This window comes from Xyrauchen texanus, chromosome 29 (assembly GCF_025860055.1).
Source record: "Xyrauchen texanus isolate HMW12.3.18 chromosome 29, RBS_HiC_50CHRs, whole genome shotgun sequence".
Taxonomy (NCBI): Eukaryota; Metazoa; Chordata; class Actinopteri; order Cypriniformes; family Catostomidae; genus Xyrauchen; species Xyrauchen texanus.
Window position 1 is genome coordinate 3,188,388 of NC_068304.1, and position 19,242 is coordinate 3,207,629.

The window sequence follows — 19,242 nt, forward strand, 5'->3', positions numbered from 1 at the left end:
TGAATACTTGTTTTTAAAAACTAACTTTGAGAGAAGCATGTTTTATTTTATTTTATTGAGTATGTGTAGCATTCATGGAACTATTGGCTAAAACATTTCTTAAAGACAGTTACTGGTCAGAAGTGTGTGACGAATAGAGCAGAACGCAGGTGTCTCGAGACACGTCTTTATCAGTTGAACTTCTTTTTAACTTTACATAGATCCTAAAATGCAGCGCTCCTGTGAGAGATGCTAAAACACAGTGAAATGTGACACAGTTGTCAAAAGACATCCATCTAGCGAATGTTTACATGGAAAACAATTGACAAAAAGTGCGAACGGACGCAAAAACACGTTCGGTTTGAACAGCCCCTTGTTCACATGCCACAGCACTACCTGAAGTTTCTCAAAGTTACTTCTCAAAAAGACAGAATTTTGTTTCTGTTGATTGTAAGTAAATTTACACTGTATGCATATATGAATGTACGCTGTTTGTTCTGTGTTCGTAAATATCCCAAAACCAAACGATTCAGTGAGAAAGTGCTCTGAACGAATTGTACTGAATCACGAATCAATTTAGGCATATTGCGAGCTCATTTGGCCAATTCACTGAAAAGAACTGACTGGTGGTGGAGCGGGTTGTCCACTAATCACAGGGTTGGCGGTTCGATTCCCGGCCCACATGACTCCACATGCCGAAGTGTCCATGGGCAAGACACTGAACCCCAAGTTGCTCCCAATGGCAGGCTAGCACCTTGCATAGCAGCTCTGCCGTCATTGGTGTGTGAATGTGTGTGAATGGGTGAATGAGTCACAGTGTAAATCGCTTTGAAAACCACTAAGATTAAAACAGCGCTATATAAGTGCAGACAATTTACCATTAGAGCCAACAGAAAGATGGGACACGCCATTATTGCTGAACTATTCTGTGAGTAAATGTTCCTCAAGTCAGTCAGAGCGCTCATGTTATGCACTGGCGTTCGGACCGTTCTCTCACTTTTGTGAACATTTTTGAACTCTGCTATTTCTACACATTCTAGCAACATTTCCGACGTACAGCGGGTAAAAGAAAGAAGCAATCCCCCAAGTAATTTCACAAACTGAAATATTGCACCGTTCACATCAATCTCACATTCACTCCTATAGGAAGTTTTGCAAATCTGGTCAGAGCGAGCAACGGAATCCAAGGGGGGGCGGAGCAATCTACAGTGAAAGCAGCTCACTAAACGACTGCGTCCCTCGGCCCTTGCAGCATTGCACACTGTTGTGACTGTGGTAATATTGCGTTGTCTCTGTGAAGCGTTAGGAGGTCGAATTTTGTCTGCTAATTTCGGTGTATGCTTTCTGAATTTCCGAACTGCCTCCAGTGGCTGACGCTGGACCTACAGTCATGTGCACGCACACCTTTGCAATGGTATTCTTTCACTTACCACTTTGAGAGGATGTGACATGAAAATAACTTTTCCAATTTTCTAAAACATTTAAGCAGTAATTACATATACTCGTAACCATAAGAGAAAAGCAGTGTGAAGTGTCTTGCTAGCCAGAGATCAAAAGCAAAAGCACAGCATGGGCTATTTTCAGGACATGAACATTCACTGCACGGTGGAGCTTGTCCTGCATTTTGGTGGAAAAAAAATGGAACTGGCACGGCTATTTCCTGTGTGACCCTGTTGTAAGTTTGTGCCAGCGCAGGCTCAGAAGTAGAGCTCATCTAGGGCACACAGTGGCCACAGAGGTTGCACACATAAAATGATAAATGGGACACCCTTTGGTCTCATAAACTTCATGGACACACGCAAGTGAATTTCATGAGAACATCTACATATAGTGTGGTATTTTAGACTACTTTGCAGTTTATTCTGACCAAGAGTCTTGCAGAGAGAATCTGACTGACATATAAGGCAATCAAACTAAGATAATAAAGACAATAATAGACTGGTCTGGAATAAAATAAAAAAGTAATACATTCACGGGATGGACTCCCATATCTTCATGATTTCCCGCTGGGCTAGCTGAGTAGTGCACAAGTCGGTCAAGTACAGGTATAGTGTGCCAACGATCAAGTGCTACATTTAAAAGCCAAATATTCCAAAAGTGAAATGAAAAGGTGCTGCCTAATTAAACCACTCAGAGAGAGCAGAGCGGGATGATCTCTCACCCGCGCAGCGCTGATGAAACTACTTCGCGCAGTGCTGTCCAGCAGACATGTTCACAAGTCCCTGAGATCCAAGTCCAAGTGAAGTCTCAAGTCTTTCAAGACCAAGTCTAAGTCAAGTATCAAGACTTTGGTCACAAGTCCAAGTCAAGTCTTAGCTTTTTATTTTATTGAAATAGTTATTTATCTGCAGCTGATTAGTTTAATAAACCCTGAATAATGCTAATTCAGTTTTGAAATATTAAAACTGACTACTAACTAAATAAGTACCATAAGGATTTAATCATGGATTTTATTTGTATTCAGGAAACAATCAATAAACTTTTGCATTAACAGAGAACAGATTTAACACAGAAGGAAAACTAGCTTTGGCCATAACTCTTTTATATGTGCACTTATGAAAATGTACCATAGTTTTTATAGTTTATACAGTGGTATTTATAAGACCATGGTTACTTAGGGTAAAATCAAGCATGGATCGTCACATTTAAAACTACAAAAAAAAACATAACAAATTATAAACTGCCATAGTTGTGACACAATTAATAATGATATTCCCTCACTTCCCTAATGTAGCCTATTATAAATTTAATAGAGCTATAGTAGTAATATAATATTATGATTTGAATGCCTAAAACACTACAGTCAATACAGTTAGTGTTGCTATAGTAATGATAATGGTCAGTGCTGTTTTGTCGGGCCGTTTAGTGTTTGCTCACCGAAAGGTTTGCACCAGAGAATTCTGTGTTGAATTCAAATGTTTCACGACTCACGCCGTGCTTTCTGTGTCCCAAATGGTCCTCGCAGCACTGTATTGTGAGCTGTAAGGTTGAGAGCTCGAGACCAGTACGTGAGACGCGTAAGCGCAGCTGCTCTGTCCATTGTTCCGGGCAGTGACCAGCACTGTTTCATTCCACTTTTGATGCGTATGCCATTTGATATCATGTAACAGAAAAACGGCAGATCATAAACAAAGAAAGAGAGAGAGAGAGAGAGAGAGAGAGAGAGTTGGCCAACTCTGTAGTCACACTAGCTGGAAAAACAGCCGCAAAATAACTTTTTATTTTAAGTCAATTGTTTACGAGTCAGAGTCGAGTCGCAGATAATTTTTTGCGAATTAAGTGCGACTCGAGTCCGAGTTTCCATCTCTGCTGTCCAGTTATAAACACAGCGCGACCCATTTGATTTCGACACAGAATTCTTTATTATGAACCGGTACCATATAGGGACCATAAACACTCAGTGCTGAAGCTGGTTACCATATTAAATAGCCTCAACATTAGGCATGGGCCGGATGGGCTGGATATTTCCAGGGCCAAATTTTAGTCCCAGTCAAGCTCTGTAAAATTATATTATTTCACAGATTTGATTATTTTATTATTTGACAGTTTTGTGCGCAATATGCATCAAACGGTCGGTAAATACAGTGTGGGCGATCCATTAGCATGCCCTCTGAGAATGAGAAGCCCAGGTTATATATCGGAATGAAACGATGTGTCAGTATGCACACACAAGAATGCAAGAGGATGCCAGACCACTGAGATAAATCAATCCATGAATTCAACACAAAGTATCCATCTCAAAGATCTATCTCTACTTAGACATAATAAACTCACACTGACCTTTAACATCTGCACCCCCTTCATCTCAGCATTTGTGCTCGAGGGGCGGTGGCTCTCCTTATGCTAATTGTGGTCAAGCTCAAATAATTAATTTGCAAATGAGTCATTACCTTTCAGAGGCAGCGGTGGGAGCCTGCTGATTATGAAACGGGTGCACTAGGTGTAAAACTCTGACCCGGGTCTCCTCACCAAGCTGTTCCTCAGTGACAAGGGACAAGAGGCAGAATGTGAAAATCACATCCGACAGAATAGGAGATGTGGGACGCTTTCAGTTTAGAGGAACAAAGTGCCAAAACACAAGTTCTCATACAATGTTAGTCAAAGAATCTTCAACAGTTCAATTTTTGTTTCATCAGACCAGAGGACATTTCTCCAAAAAATAAGATCTTTGTCCCCATGTGCACTTGAAACTGTAGTCTGACTTTTTTATGGTGGTTTTGGAGCAGTGGCTTCTTCCTTACTGAGTAGCCTTTCAGATTATGTTGATATAGGACTTGTTTTACTGTAGATATAGATACTTGTCTATATGTTTCCTCCAGCATCTTCACAAGGACCTTTGCTATTGTTCTGGGATTGATTTGCACTTCTCGCACCAAACTACGTTCATCCCTATGAGACAGAATGCGTCGTCTTCCTGAGTGGTATGATGGCTGCGTTGTCCCATGGTGTATATACTTGTGTACTATTGTTTGTACAGATGTATATAAACACTGGTGGCCAAAAGTCTGGAATAATGTAAGGATTTTGCTGTTTCGGAGGGAAACTGGTACTTTAATTCAACAAATTCGCATTCATCTGATCACAAAGTATAGTCAAAACATTACTGATGTAAAAAAACAGCACCATCACTATTTGAAAAAAAAGCCATTTTTATCAAATCTAGACAGACCCCATTTCCAGCAGCCATCACTCCAACACCTTATCCTTGAGTAATCATGCTAAATTGATCATTTGGTACTAGAAAATAACTTTCCATTATATCAAACACAGTTGAAAGATATTTGGTTCATTAAAGAGATGTGGAATGTCAGATGTACAACTAAACAAGAGGATAAGTACATCAGAGTCTCTAGTTTGAGAAATAGACGCCTCACATGTCCTCAGTTGACAGCTTCATTTAATTCTACCCGCTCAACAGCAGTTTCATGTACAACAGTAAAGAGAAGACTCAGGGGTGCAGGACTTATGGGAAGAATTGCAAAGAAAAACAAAAAGAAAAGTTTAGAGTGGACAAAGAAACACAGACTGGAAAAGAGTGTTATGGATTTTAACCCCATTGAGCTTTTGTGGGATCAGCTAGACTGTAAGGTGTGTGAGAAGTGCCCGACAAGACAGTCACATCTATGGCAAGTGCTACAGGAAGTGTGGGGTGAAATGTCACCCGAGTATCTGGAGAAACTGACAGCTAAAATGCCAAAGATCTGCAAAGCTGTCATTGCTGCACCTGGAGGATTTTTGATGAGAACTCTTTGAAGTAGTTTAAGAAGTCATTAATATTCTGACTATACATTGTGATCAGTTGAATGCCACTTTGTTGAATAAAAGTACCAATTACTTTCCATAAGAGCAAAATCTGTACATTATTCCAAACTTTTGGCCACCAGTGTATATATTTTGCCCTAATATCAAAGGTCTTACTAGAAAAAAAGATTTTTTTTTAATTTTATACAGAAAAAGCAACACATGAAATGATGTGTTTGGTGATACTTGAGCACTACTCATTGGAAAAGCTACACTACTGTGAAAAAGCTGAGCTAGTGTCACGCTAATGAAAAATAAAGATAAGCTAGAAGCATTGCTACTTTTAGTTAACTACTCCCTAACACTATAAGTAAGCCATTTATACATTGATTTCTCCAAAAGTTGTTACCACTGTGACTCTGTGCATTGTGACAGTGGTGCAATCATTGCTCTGTTTAAGCATCCCTACCAGCCTGACATCACAACATATTCTCAACCAATGGTGTGAGTTTGGGGTGGGACTATCAGTTTGGAGGGAGTGTTTGAAAACAATTATTTATTTTTGCACTTCCATTTGGTGATGCTAGAATTTGCACACTTTCCCTTTAAATAACATGCCTTAACTAAAGTGTTAACGGTAGTTGACGGCAGTCACAGTCCTCTGATCAGTGATAAAGCAAACACGCCATGTGACACATTACAGCTGAGGAATGTTCACAAACACAAAGAGATACGGGAATGTGGCCGGCTCTGACCCGAGAGAGCATGTGTTCTTTAAGTCCGTGGCTCTGAGAGCTCGGGGTGATTGTTACACTGTTATATATGACTTCTGCCCCCCCGGGTTGCACCCAGTCGAATCTCCAGACAAATGCAGGGAGGAACTGCCTCTTTCCTGCTCCCACGTCTCCAGAGAGACTCCTCCCACAAACTCCTCTGCACTCCCTAAGTACCCCATTTAAGATCTTGCTCCAGTATCCATGTGTCCTGAGGGATCCTCATCCAGTCTAATAGTGCCGTCCACCACCATCTTACTCAATTTGCCCACATTTGCCATACATAAATAGTGATGTATTTTAAAGAATATTCCATATTCCATAGCTTTATGGTCATCATTTTCACAAATAGATGCAGACTCATACTTATATTTATGAAGAAGAACAGAAAATGGATGTACAGTAATGCATTTATAATGGAAGTCTATGGGGAAAGTATTCCAGAGGATTTAAAAGCAGAAATGTGCAGAAATGTGCAAAAAAATGTGCAAGCAACTGCAAGTTCAGAGTTTGGATTCCAGCACTAACTAAACTGCAATGTATCTGAATATTCACCAACTAAATCATCATTCATGGAATTCAATTAGAAAGGGAACAAACACATTTATAATTCACCACGTGCTCTCTTTCACCACAGACAGAATGAAACAATTACTTCTTTAAGAAAATGCTGTAACATGCTTTATTTTTTGTATAATTGCCTAAAAACCAGGGGTGGCTCATCTTACCCCATGGCTCATTTTACCCTGATCTCCTCCTATTGTTTCTCCCTATATTTCTCCTAAAATATCTTGAATGCAATGCACGTCACAAAACAAATCTGCCAAATATATAAATGTGCAGCAATTTTTAATGTGAAACTGCTATTTTTGTTAACGCTCCTGCATGAATGTGAACATGCATGACTTTCTAATCAATTAAATAGTTTACAGAGCTGAGAATAAAACAAACACACAAACAAACAACAAAAAAAACTCTATAGAAAATGTCATGACTTGTCCAGGCTCGGATATCACAATTGTAGGTTTGGCTATGAACATGGGAACCCTGCAGAATCTCCTGTGTGTCCTGTGTGTCGCAGCACTGAGTACCATTCTCACAAAACACTGTCACCCTGCCCACACGCCTCTCGCAACCACATCCGTTCAGTGGAGGGTCATTGATAATGACACATTGATCTGACCTGTGTGTGTAAGAACAAGAGGTCAGGAGTTGGCTGGTTAGTGTCATCCCATTAACCCCTTCTGATAGATGCTGAAATTACAACATATGGTGCCAAAAAGTATGATTCATCATGTAGGTAAATTCGGCAATGTAAGCTTGATGCAGGAGAGGGCAGTCAGCGGTCCAGCTGTACAGGCAACACTCATCAAACTAGCGAGCATGCAGCGCAGCCTTCTATCATAGTTGCCAATTCTACATATTATAATAATATTATATAAGGGCCTATTAAAAAATCAACAACTCATTAATGTACACTTGACGCTAACAGATCTCATTCTTAGGTCTGGAACATGAGAATGTGTGTGCTTGGCCGACACAATAAGCTGAACATACTGTACATAATGTGCATTCTTGCGTTACTGTGGCAGAAACAATCCAGAGCACTCAAGGGGGCGATAGTGTTACCTTTAAAAGTCTGAGTTTTTATTCAGGTAAGTTCCTATGAACATACTGACTTTACCTTACTTGCTCAGCAGTATTCCCTTCAAACTGTTGGAGATTGTTCAGTTGTGGCCTGTAATCGTATGATGTGTTATAATAAAGTTCATTGCTATCTTAATCTTACTAAAGTACACTCTGCAGCATTACTGTCACAACCAGTGCTTTCAGTGCCAACAGAAACGCCACATATTCCTGCGTCTCTTAGGTAAATGTTTAGCAATGTTTACCAGTATTTTCTTCTCAAACAACAGACCATGCAAATGCTTCAATGCAAGCCAATACTGTATGAATGGCAAACTTGACAGCGTAGTGCTTTGTGGGAAAGCCAAACAAACCAACAAACAGACAGACAGACAGACTCTTACCTGAAGAGCAGATCACAGCAGCAGGAAACATGTGGAAAAAAGAGAAGACAGAATTGTTTAGTAAAATGGAAAATAAATCTTGGACTTTTACAGTGAAAATCTCGACCTCTGCTTTGTTCTCGTTTGCACGTTCAGAACTGATTTTTCTTTTGTGTGGTTTCAGTGTGAGCCTTCGTGAACTTCTCTCATGCACTTATGAACACGCAAAGGAGAGCTAAAAACGAAACACAGGGAACTGAAACAGCTAAAAACAACACAAGTACTCGTGCAAATAACACTCGTGCCACTGTGAATGAACTTCCCTCATAGTACTCATGAATGCGTCAATCACATCAACAGTTTCACTGCAAAATTACTTCAATTTTTGGTCGTTTCTTACCGAAACCTATCGTAGAAGACATGGAATATGTTGTGTTTCCATGTTTAATGGGGATTTCTATATAAGGTTTTTATACTGTACAAACTATATATTCTATCCCCTAACCCTACACCTACCCCTAAACCTAACCCTACCCCTAACCCTACACCTAACCCTACCCCTAAACTTACACCTACCCCTAAACCTAACTCTACCCCTAAACCTACACCTACCACTAAACCTAACCCTACCCCTAAACCTACACCTACCCCTAACCCTACCCCTAACCCTACACCTACCACTAAACCTAACACTAACCCTAACCCTACAGCTACCACTAACCCTACACCTACCACTAAACCTAACACTAACCCTAAACCTACACCTACCCCTAAACCTCACAGAAAACCTTCTGCATTTTTACATTTTCAAAAAACACCATTTAGTATGATTTATAAGCAGTTTTCCTCATGGGGACCGACAAAATGTCCCCACAAGGTCAAACATTTCGGGTTTTACTATCCTTTTGTTCCCCACAAAGTGATAAATACATGCTCACACACACACACACACACACACACACACACACACACACACGCACGCACGCACGCACACACACACACACACACACACACAGAGTCACAGACAGGTAGAGGAACTCTGTCAGAGTGTCTATGTCTTACAATGTCTTGAGGCTGTTGATGTCAGAACAGCTCCGTCACTGTCTGAAGAGTGAGTAAAACTTCTCTCATTCCTGAATGACTCGTGCTACTTTCTCTATGTTGAAGAACTTGTCTTTATGTATCACAGTTGGTGAAATGCTTTAGCAAAGGGGTTTCAATCAGGGGGGGTTGGAGTGACCTTTTGGGATTCCACAGTGGTACTACAGGGGTCTGCCAATCACTGAGTGATCCTAAACTAATTTTTGTGTACAACATGGATTACCACAAATATTCATTTGGACTTGCCCCTCTTTTTTTTTTTTTAAATGCAAAAATCGAGGTGACAGTGAGGACATGAATTTGGACAATTTTTGAATGTTAAAATACTGTTTCAAAAGTTTACTTAAAATGTGTACTTTTGTCCTAGCAACCGTGTTTTGTGCCACTATGTCCCATTGAATTCCTGTTTCCACTCTTAATATTTCCTTTTAATACTACTTAAAATAATAGATAAAAATTAATATAAATGTTGATTTCGAGGAGTGCAGAGAAGCGCTTAATCCGGAGGCGGGGTCTGTCAATCGCACTCATTCCCTTGGCTCGGCATCACTTGTGTGTAGATTGCATCACTGTAAAGTAATATTGTAGTAACCATGTTTTTACCATAGTTTTCATGCAATTAACCATGGTGTCTTTACAGTAATATAGAGATAATATCGTAAGCATGGTAATTTTGTGTTTACTTTAAATTAACAAAAAATACCATGGTGAAATGATTACTGTGGTAAAACCAAGGTTATATTTTGTAAGGTAAGGTTAAGGTTGGGTTTAGGAGTAGGGGTTAATGTACTGTATCTACATAAACACACTGCAGTGATGCCCTGTATGTTAACATTTAAATATGGGTGCAAATAGTATCTAACACTATGTGCACCAGTGTGCAGTTAGTATCTACCATGATCTGCTCCAGGGTTGGGGTGAAACTAATATCTGACACTATTTGCTCTGGGGTGTAAATATCATCTGCCTAAAATTAAACGGTAATGTACTAAATATACAGTATGACTCTGTACATAAATCATTTTAATGGTTTGGCAATGTCAAACCTTTGATCAAACCAATCAAAATTGTGAAAATTATAAAAGCAATGATAACTAGTTACAGGACTTAAAATATACATTTATCCCTATACACATATACATTTTTACCTAAAAGTGTGATGTAGATACAAATAAACGGTCAATGGACCAGTTGTGCATCAAGTACCCAAAACAGACATATGATACAGATATACTGTCTATGGGTGAAATGTATGAGGTTTGTTAATATAGTGCTGCCTTACATTGAAACACACTTCAACAGTGTTTAATTTAGCATTCACATTCATCCATAACACACACACACACACACACACACACACACGACCCACTGTCTGACAGGTCTGCCCCGGGCATACTCACAAACACACACACACTTCTCTCACTGGTCTATCTGCACGCAGTGACACAGCAATGAGACGGGTAAGCACACCATGATCTATGTGGCTCTCAGGCGAGTAATGAGCTGTCAGACACACTCCACTCTCCTGCACTCAGATCCGCTCATTACACAAGTGTGTGTGTGTGTTACACTTAAGCCTAAAAGAAAAGTACATCACCCTTAATCTCACACTGCACCTCAGTCACATGACCCCACAAACCTAAAACACACCCGACATTGCTTCATATAGGCTCAGTCTGCAACCCTGTTACCCAATCTGCCTTTTTAAATGAATTGTATTAATATGCTGATATAATTATCATCTTGCTAGAAAATATATCACCTCTTACCAATGAAAGGAAATCAACATCAACTAATTTTTATCCTTTAGAATGAATAAACAGGTGAAATGAGATGTGATGCAACTCCTCCACTGCACACGAGTCCAATGCTCATTTTCCCTGTATATGTTTATATATCATACTTCAATATCCATTAACAGAACAGACTGAACTCAGGTTGGGCTAAACAGAAATGGATGGCATTTTAGGAAGGGAAGGAAGAGACAGGGCAGAGCAATGGACTCATAATATGGGAGATGCTCTGGATATGTGAGTGTGTGTGTGTGTGTGTGTGGGGGGTATTCTGGGCACACAGCCTGGGCAGCAGCAGATGGAACAGAGCTGGTTGCGGTGATGCCAGTCTCTGCCCAGGCACTGCCACAGTCCAGCAGCAGCACAGGAGGAGGCCCCCGTCTCTGTGCCCTGCTCAACTCACAGTTTGAACTGTCCCTTTTAAAATACCGACATGCTGAAGGAACAAACACATTTGAAAACACATGCAAATCCTACTCTTATCATTGTCTTATTTTTGTTAAAAACTCTGGGCTATTCACAAGAGGTTCATTTCTAACATTTCTTTCTTTATTTTTAACCATTTCCCAAAGATGCTGAAACTAACTGCATATACACTCACTCTCACTAGATTATTTCATTTGTCTACTAATTCTATGACAGGAGATGTTGCTTTTTCCCCTGAAAGTCATGAAAATTCCCACTACAATGTCATTTCCAGGACATGTCAAATTCTGGATTGTGTTCAATGGAATTCTGTGGTGGAAATAACGCTGATGGCAATTACATTTTTGATGTTTCTGTAAAATGTCAGATTTCTTTGTATTGCTAAGGCTGATTTAATAGCCTTACATTTGACAATATGTACCCTAAATACACACAATTCATATTTTCAGTTTTTGCATAATTTGGCAAAAAAGTGAAATGTACTTTTGCCTTCCTGGAGCACTTGCCATATTTCTTCTATATATTTCGGCTGTCTCAAATGAGAATGGCTGTCTCTTTATATAATCTCAGACTGACACGATGTTCAATGGGGGGCTTTGTGTGGGCCATGACATCTGTTGCAGGGCTCCCTGTTCTTCTATTCTCTATTTGCAAAAATAATGTTTGAGAGGCTAACATTTATATTTCCTATTGACACACTAAAGCTGAAGATAGAAATAACCATCTTAAGACAAATGCTTTTGTGAAACATCAAAGACTTTTGCACAGTTCTGTATATTTAAGGTAAATGTAACTTTTTTGATTCTTCTTTTAAATTTTTTTTCACTTCAGTTCAAAATTGACACTTTTTTTTTGACGTGGTGGAAATAACACCACAACTGTGGGACAGTCATTCTTTGTTTAAATTATCATTTTAAACATGTAATTATATTTTTATAATGGATTTTCATTGATAAATATTGAAATTTTGGGTCTGGAACAAGGCTAAAACAGTCAAATCTATATATAAAAGGTATTTGAAAAGGACAGAAAGTAAATGATGAAGGCCTGATAACAAGTTTCAAAGCCAGTTTATATATATATATATATATATATATATATATATATATATATATATATGCATTAGACACTAAGACTACATTTAGCATATATTTAAGCAAAATCACACAAGCAAGACTACATTTAGCAAGGTTAATGCTCAAATAAGGTGAAAAAATATACAAGATTTACTTTGATATACATTTGATACACATTTTCTCTCTAATATTTTGTGCAGATTTGCTTCTAAGGTCAATTTGGTTTAAGGATTTGGAGCACAAACAAAGGATACCAGTTAAGATTAGGATTTTGCAGTGCATACAGCTCACAATTCAACAAGAGTTACTGTCTACTGATATTTGCATTACACTGCTTTATGTAGCATGCGTTCCACTTAACATGGGCCACGCATGCTTCATGTGTCAGTCTGAAGCCCAGAAACAATGTTGTCCTCCTCGGCTCTGATCTTTCTTTCTGTACTATTAATCTGTCGTTTCTCTGAAAGTGTGAAAATCGAGATTCACAAATTTGAATGCGAGATTAACAAACCGAACATGTATGCTGCATCTCATCCTCACGCAGAGCCAGAGAAAGCATGATGGTCACTTCTAGTGTGTTAAAACTGTAAGCCACCCAATCAAATCCTTTCCAATCCAATAAATGCGGCCTGTGAGCCGATCAGAGAGATTTGAGCTGCAGGCTTATAGGAGAGAAGCACTGCGCTCTGGTAATCTGCACAAGCACACTTCCCTCTCTTTTTCTTGATGTGGGTGGATTTACCTGGAAACCCAGCCATCTTTAAACAACGCCTTTTGATGAGACTCTAAGCAGCTCAATGGGATTAATGATGCATGCCGGGAAGGAGGAGAGAGCTTATATACTGTACATTGAGCATGTGTAAGACATACTGTCTTTCACGAGGGCATGAACTAGAGTCTTGTGAACAGTATTCAGTCGGTTTAAATTCATTTGAAGTATGCGTTGCATAAAGCAAAGGCAAAATACAATGTCCACACATGTGGACACGGGATCACATGAGTTTAAAGGCTTTTAAACAGTTGTAAATTTGTTCAAACCCTCAAAAAGCATCACAGCTAGAGAGACAACCGAGAGACCAGGTCAGAAGTCGCACTGATTTCTTGCAGTGGTGATGTCATCCCTGTCGACTGCTTGATGCCATGCACTCTATAAATTACCCTCACTGCCTGTGACATGCGCTGATGAAGTCAATCTCTCTCTGAGAGATAACAGGCAAACGCTCTCACTTACTGTTTGACTCTGACAAACGACGGAAAGCCATTTCAATCTGCACGTAACGAGTCAATTGCGATGCAGGTGTGCTTAGTGACGCTGGTGTGGTTCGTCTGAGCTCTCCCACAGGCTTGTTTTGGAGGTAACATGAGGACCACAAGCTGAGAGGTTGTTCTTGCAGACTAAATAAAAAGCATCTTTTAAACAGCCAATGTTTCGCTCCTCATGCAGATCAATACATCAGTGGGGAGTTTGCTGCTGTGTAGAAGCTCTCTTCTGTATCTCACCTCACAGATGCATCTGATATGTGCTTGTGCTTCATCACCATGCAAAGAAAAATCGCTCCCAGATGTTAGAAAAGGAGTCTGTGACTTCAGGGTGAGGTCAGTACATTCTGACCATTTACTCACTTTGTTTTGATGGTTTTCAGGTTTCCTCACTCCAGGGCATGCATTGTTGTAAATCATTTCGTCAAGCAAATTATTGATTGTCAAGCTTCAATCATACGAGACAATTCTTGAAATAAATTTTTTAGTTCATTGCCACACAGTCTACATGCTCGATTTTTGGCAATTTTATGCAAGTATACTATTTTAGATAGTTTTAACACTAAATAAAAATGATATTAACTATATATGAATTATATATATATATATATATATATATATATATATATATATATATATATATATATATATATATATATATATAATATATATATATTTTTTTCCTTAATTTTATATTTAACTATTTTTTTTTATTGCAATTTATATTCAATCAAATTTCTTTAAATGCGTGATAGATGTTCGGACATTGTTTTAGGTCAGAATGTACTTATAATATCTTTTCAGTAGTTTTTAAATCAGCATTTCATAACAATTTTGGTAAGACTTTACATTAATGTTCCCTTTGTTAAGACTGACTAATAAGTCATTTACAAATGCATTACAAATGATTGATATGCAGTTATAAATATATCAGGGTGATTTTCATGCAAAATTTGACAAATAGTTAGCATTTTAACTTACAGATATAATATTAATGATTAATAAATACACTTATTTATTCATGTTCATACAACCCCCCGAAAAAAAAAACATAAAATGCCCTATTTTATGACCCAATGCAGCAAAACTACTATAATACTATATTAAAATATTAAACTATTATAATGAGATTTAAAGGAGGGATTATGTCATTTGTATTTATATTGATGACTGTACTGTCTTGACTCACTTGTATGAATCTTTCCTTGTTGATGTCAAAAGAATGGTGTTCCTCCGAGTGCTGTCCCAACATAAAAAACCCTAGTTACCTGAAGTCCTCTGCAAAAACACATTTCAGCTCTTCATGCTCATTAAAAGCATATTTTATATATTAAAAGTCTATATTGAACATTAAGTACATTAATAAATTCTCCAAATGTGTCTATGTCACATTAAGACATATTTTAATAGGTTATTAATGTTGAATAAGTGTTATTAAGTATTTATAACATGTGAGGAAAAAAATGGCTAACTATTTGGCATGTATTGCATGAAAGTTGCCCTTTTTATGGATGCTGTTATAAACACATATTGTTTTAGAATGCAGCTGTAAATGAATTATAAGTCATTAATGAACCCCTTTATAAACCCTTAACAGAGGGTTGAATTACAACACTTGACTTATAACAATGTCAATGTAAAGTGTTACCAAATGTTTATATAGTGATATGTCATGATTGATATGTCAATTTGGGAGTGACCGTCATCGTCCCAAATTTTTTGGGAATGTTGTGATATGCAATTTCCACCCCAGTAAAGAGTTTTGGTGGAGTTTTATTTCAGTTCCTCAAAGATGAAAGATCTACTGCTCATAGCAATACCAGCCTACACTCATGCACTTTGTTAGTTTCTGAACTGATAATCTGCCATTTTACTCGTGATTTGTGCAAAAGGGAATAAAATACATTTTTGTTGTTGCGCTTCTAGTGTTCATTTCACTCGAAAAAGTCAAAAGAGCCATGAAAAAATCATTTAACAAAACTGTAACATGATTCTTGAGACCAGGTTGCTAGCTTATGTTTTATTAGCATTAGGGAAATGTAATCATTAGCAGGATCCCATGTGCAGGTGTCACAGGGTTTCAGCGCAGCAGCAGCAGTATGTAGAAGGCGACTCCTCTGAGACATGAACGCTTGCTCGTTACAGATTAATCAGCAAATCAGAGGTGACGGCTGCCCATCCTGCCTTTAACACAGATGATGAAGCAAGAGACAGAGAAACTCGCTGTCATCCGGCGATGGGGTTGTCATGGCTACAGACTGGGAGAGATGGCCTCCGAGATGTGTGCCGATCGCAGTGCAGTGTCTCATTTACAGGCTGAAAAATGGATTGCTTTAATACAGCGAGACTTGACCTTTTAAAATCAAGCCAATACGACATGCATCACAGCTTCAGTCAATTCAATATAACGATACGCTCAAACGATGTGAAGACAGAGGCGAACACGGACACACTCACAAACACACACAAACAATGAGAGTCATCCGGGGCCGGTTTTGCTTGGGGCCGTTTTTGCTTGGGGCCTCTGACGTCACCTATTTGACTTCTCACAGATCCTGCAATTTACTCTGTCCAATTACCAGTGCAGCATCCCCTCTGCTCATAGAACAGCCCAGTCCATTGATCCAGACCCATTGAAAACAAATTAGCCGCCTGTGGAACAGGAGGTGATGTGCCCGAGGAGAGACGCACGCTGGCCTCTCTCCCTCAACCAATGGAAATCTATACCTGCGGATGTAGGAGCTGGCCTCTGATCGGCCCTGGCCCCGATGATTAATACTCATTTGTAAAAGTTTAATTGGTTGCAAACACTAGACTGCTGCCCTGACAAATTGCAATTCCCAATGAAAGCAGTGGACGGAGAGCGATTAGAGAAAGAAAGATAGAGAAAGTGGGAAGCTATAGAAATACAAAGAGGCAAAACAGTTACCTCATGCATTCTCCTCTTGAACACACAATTATATAATAAAAACATATTATCTTATAGCCCTGATTAAACAAGTTCCCAAGTAATGGCTACTAATTTGCTTGTGCAAGCAATCAAATTGCATTGTAGGCGTACTGCGGCCGATTTATTAAGAAAAATAACTACAGATGAAATGAATGTACAGTGCACATTAATATCTACATGGGGGTGAACCAGGACTCTGCTTATTTTTCATGCAGTATTTCACCAGTTAAAAACAATGTTTAAAACATTGAATTACTACATCATTTGGACATAAATTGATAGTAGGATACGGTTTTCTTAGACATTTACATTTATGCATTTGGCAGATGCTTTTATCCAAAGCGACTTACAGTGCACTTATTACAGGGACAATGTCTGTAAACCTGGAGTTAAGTGCCTTGCTCAAGGACACGATGGTGGTGGCTGTGGGGAATGAACCAGCAACCTTCTGATTAACAGTTTAGTGCTTTAGCCCACTACACCACCACCACTCCGTCTTAGAGTTATAAAAGTTGTATGATCGTTGTTTATGTTATCAGTTTTGATTTAGAGCTCTAACATAACCAAAAAAAATATTTTCATAAGAAATTATTTAATGTCACATAAATGCATGTCATCAATGGGTACTCTATGCATTCTCCATTCTCAAAGTCTTTGTTTTGCTACAATGACAGCATGATGCGTGAATCAGATTGAACATGCCTTTCATTCGTACTCATTTCATTTAAGTCTCTAAAGTATCTTTCTGGCTTGATATATCACTCAGCGGTGCAATTTCATTCGTCAGCATCGACACCGGCCTTTATTTTGCACGTTTAGAGGCACGCAATTTTTCACATCTGAAAGACGCAATCCTCAGAAGACTATGTTAGTAGATCATTTGGGACCTTTTTTCGGGGGTGCATTCAAGTTGGCACATGTTTTATGCACGCAACCTACAAATGTTTGGAGCAATAAAGTTATTGTTCACCCCAAAATTCTCCCCCTAAAATTCTTTACATGGCTTGCTTTCACATGACTTGCGTTGGGGCGTCAAACTGTCTGGCAATCATTGGCTGACACTTCGAAAGGTCAGCATCAAAGGGGTCAAAGTGGAAATGGTTTGAACTTTGTGGCATCAGTGGTAAAGCTGAGGCTGACTCTTCACTCCATGGACATTACTGTAATGTATTTGAAAAAGCTGAGAGGAGTCATATGAAAGCCCCTACGGCAGAATGTCTGAGTTTCTGTTTTTCTTCAAATTAAAATGGAAAGTCATTTTTAAGCCCAAGCTAAATAAAGGATATAAGTGCACCACAAATGCCACATAAAGTAGTCCATACAAATCGTGTGCTATATTACATGCCTTTTGAAGCCATATTTCATTTATTTTGGCATTTATACAATTTATGACAGTTTAATCAACCCAGCTCTATCTTATAAAAACTGCCAAAAAGGAATAGGGTGCAGCAAAAGCTTTATATTAACCATGGCTCAACCATTTGGGGTGGAAATACAGTATCTGTTTGTCCAACCAATGAAAGATGGGTGGAGCATTTCAAGATGATGCATGTCTCCTTTACTTCAGATGTCTTTGGCACTCATTATGATTGCAGGACACTTTAAAACATGGTCAGACTTTTTACTTTCTCACGCATACACACCAAGAGAGATCCTCCGGAGCAGCGACAACAATGGCAATGGACGTGTAAATGACAGAATGTTGTGTTTTTTTGTGAACCATTCCTTTAAACTACAGTAAATATAGTTTCATTTCCCTCCATTACTCAATGGAACAGTAGAAATGAGTGTGTTATTGAGTCTGGTCACAGCAGAGCATCATTACACATTTGACCACTGCTGCCCTGATCACACTGTAATTTACAGGCTAATTAACAGGGCAGAGGCTGAACAGCTCTCCACACAGTTATCTTACTAGAGGAGACCGGAGGGGAGAATAGATTTATTCTCACAGAGTAGAGAGTGAGGGAGAACTTTGAATGAGAGGATGAACCTAACACCTAACTAGTGTATCACTGGAGTATAATGACTGTTAAGCTTCTCAGTATGTACTTCTCTAGCGATGGGGGAAGTCCAAACTTTTTCATTTCTAACTTATATCTTGACACCAAAGACCTCCTTGGATACTATTGTTTGTGTTTACATGTTAGCATCTAGCTAAATTTGTAAAGCACTAACATCTAGCAAGTCTTTTCCAATTTTGTTCCATTGTGCAAGGCTATTATGAGTAATATTAGCCAAAGACTAAAGAAGCACAGAAGCACGCTTCAAAACTACACCAGAAGTAATTCATCATTTTTGGCACCTTTGGCATAATATTTTCAACAAGAAAAAATCTATGATTTGGGACTCACTAATTCTGATCTCATATGCTGTACTGTGCAAAAGCATTTGTCTTAAGATGGTTATTTATATCTTCAGCTTTAGTGTGTCAATAGGAAATATAAATGTTAGCCTCTCAAACATTAATTTTTCAAATAGAAAAGATTAGAATAGAAGAACAGGGAGCCCTGCAACAGATGTCATGGCCCACAAAAAGCCCCCCACTGAACATCATGTCAGTCTGAGATTATATAAAGAGACAGAAACAATTGAGACAGTCTAAATATATAGAAGATCTGTGGCAAGTGCTCC

The 19,242-nt window shown here is 38.8% G+C and overlaps 2 protein-coding genes across 3 annotated transcripts in view; both read right to left on the minus strand.

Moving 5' to 3' along the window:
- The window catches only part of LOC127623356 (cytochrome c oxidase subunit 4 isoform 1, mitochondrial-like), a 160,516-nt gene extending 157,283 nt beyond the window's left edge, over positions 1 to 3,233 (minus strand). Inside the window, exon 1 of the mRNA XM_052097783.1 lies at positions 3,229 to 3,233. The gene's annotated coding sequence lies outside the window, so the exon portion shown is untranslated. The remainder of the gene's footprint in view (positions 1 to 3,228) is intronic.
- gse1b (Gse1 coiled-coil protein b) overlaps positions 1 to 19,242 on the minus strand; it is a 333,061-nt gene that overhangs the window by 120,668 nt on the left and 193,151 nt on the right. The gene's annotated exons all lie outside the window — the stretch shown is intronic.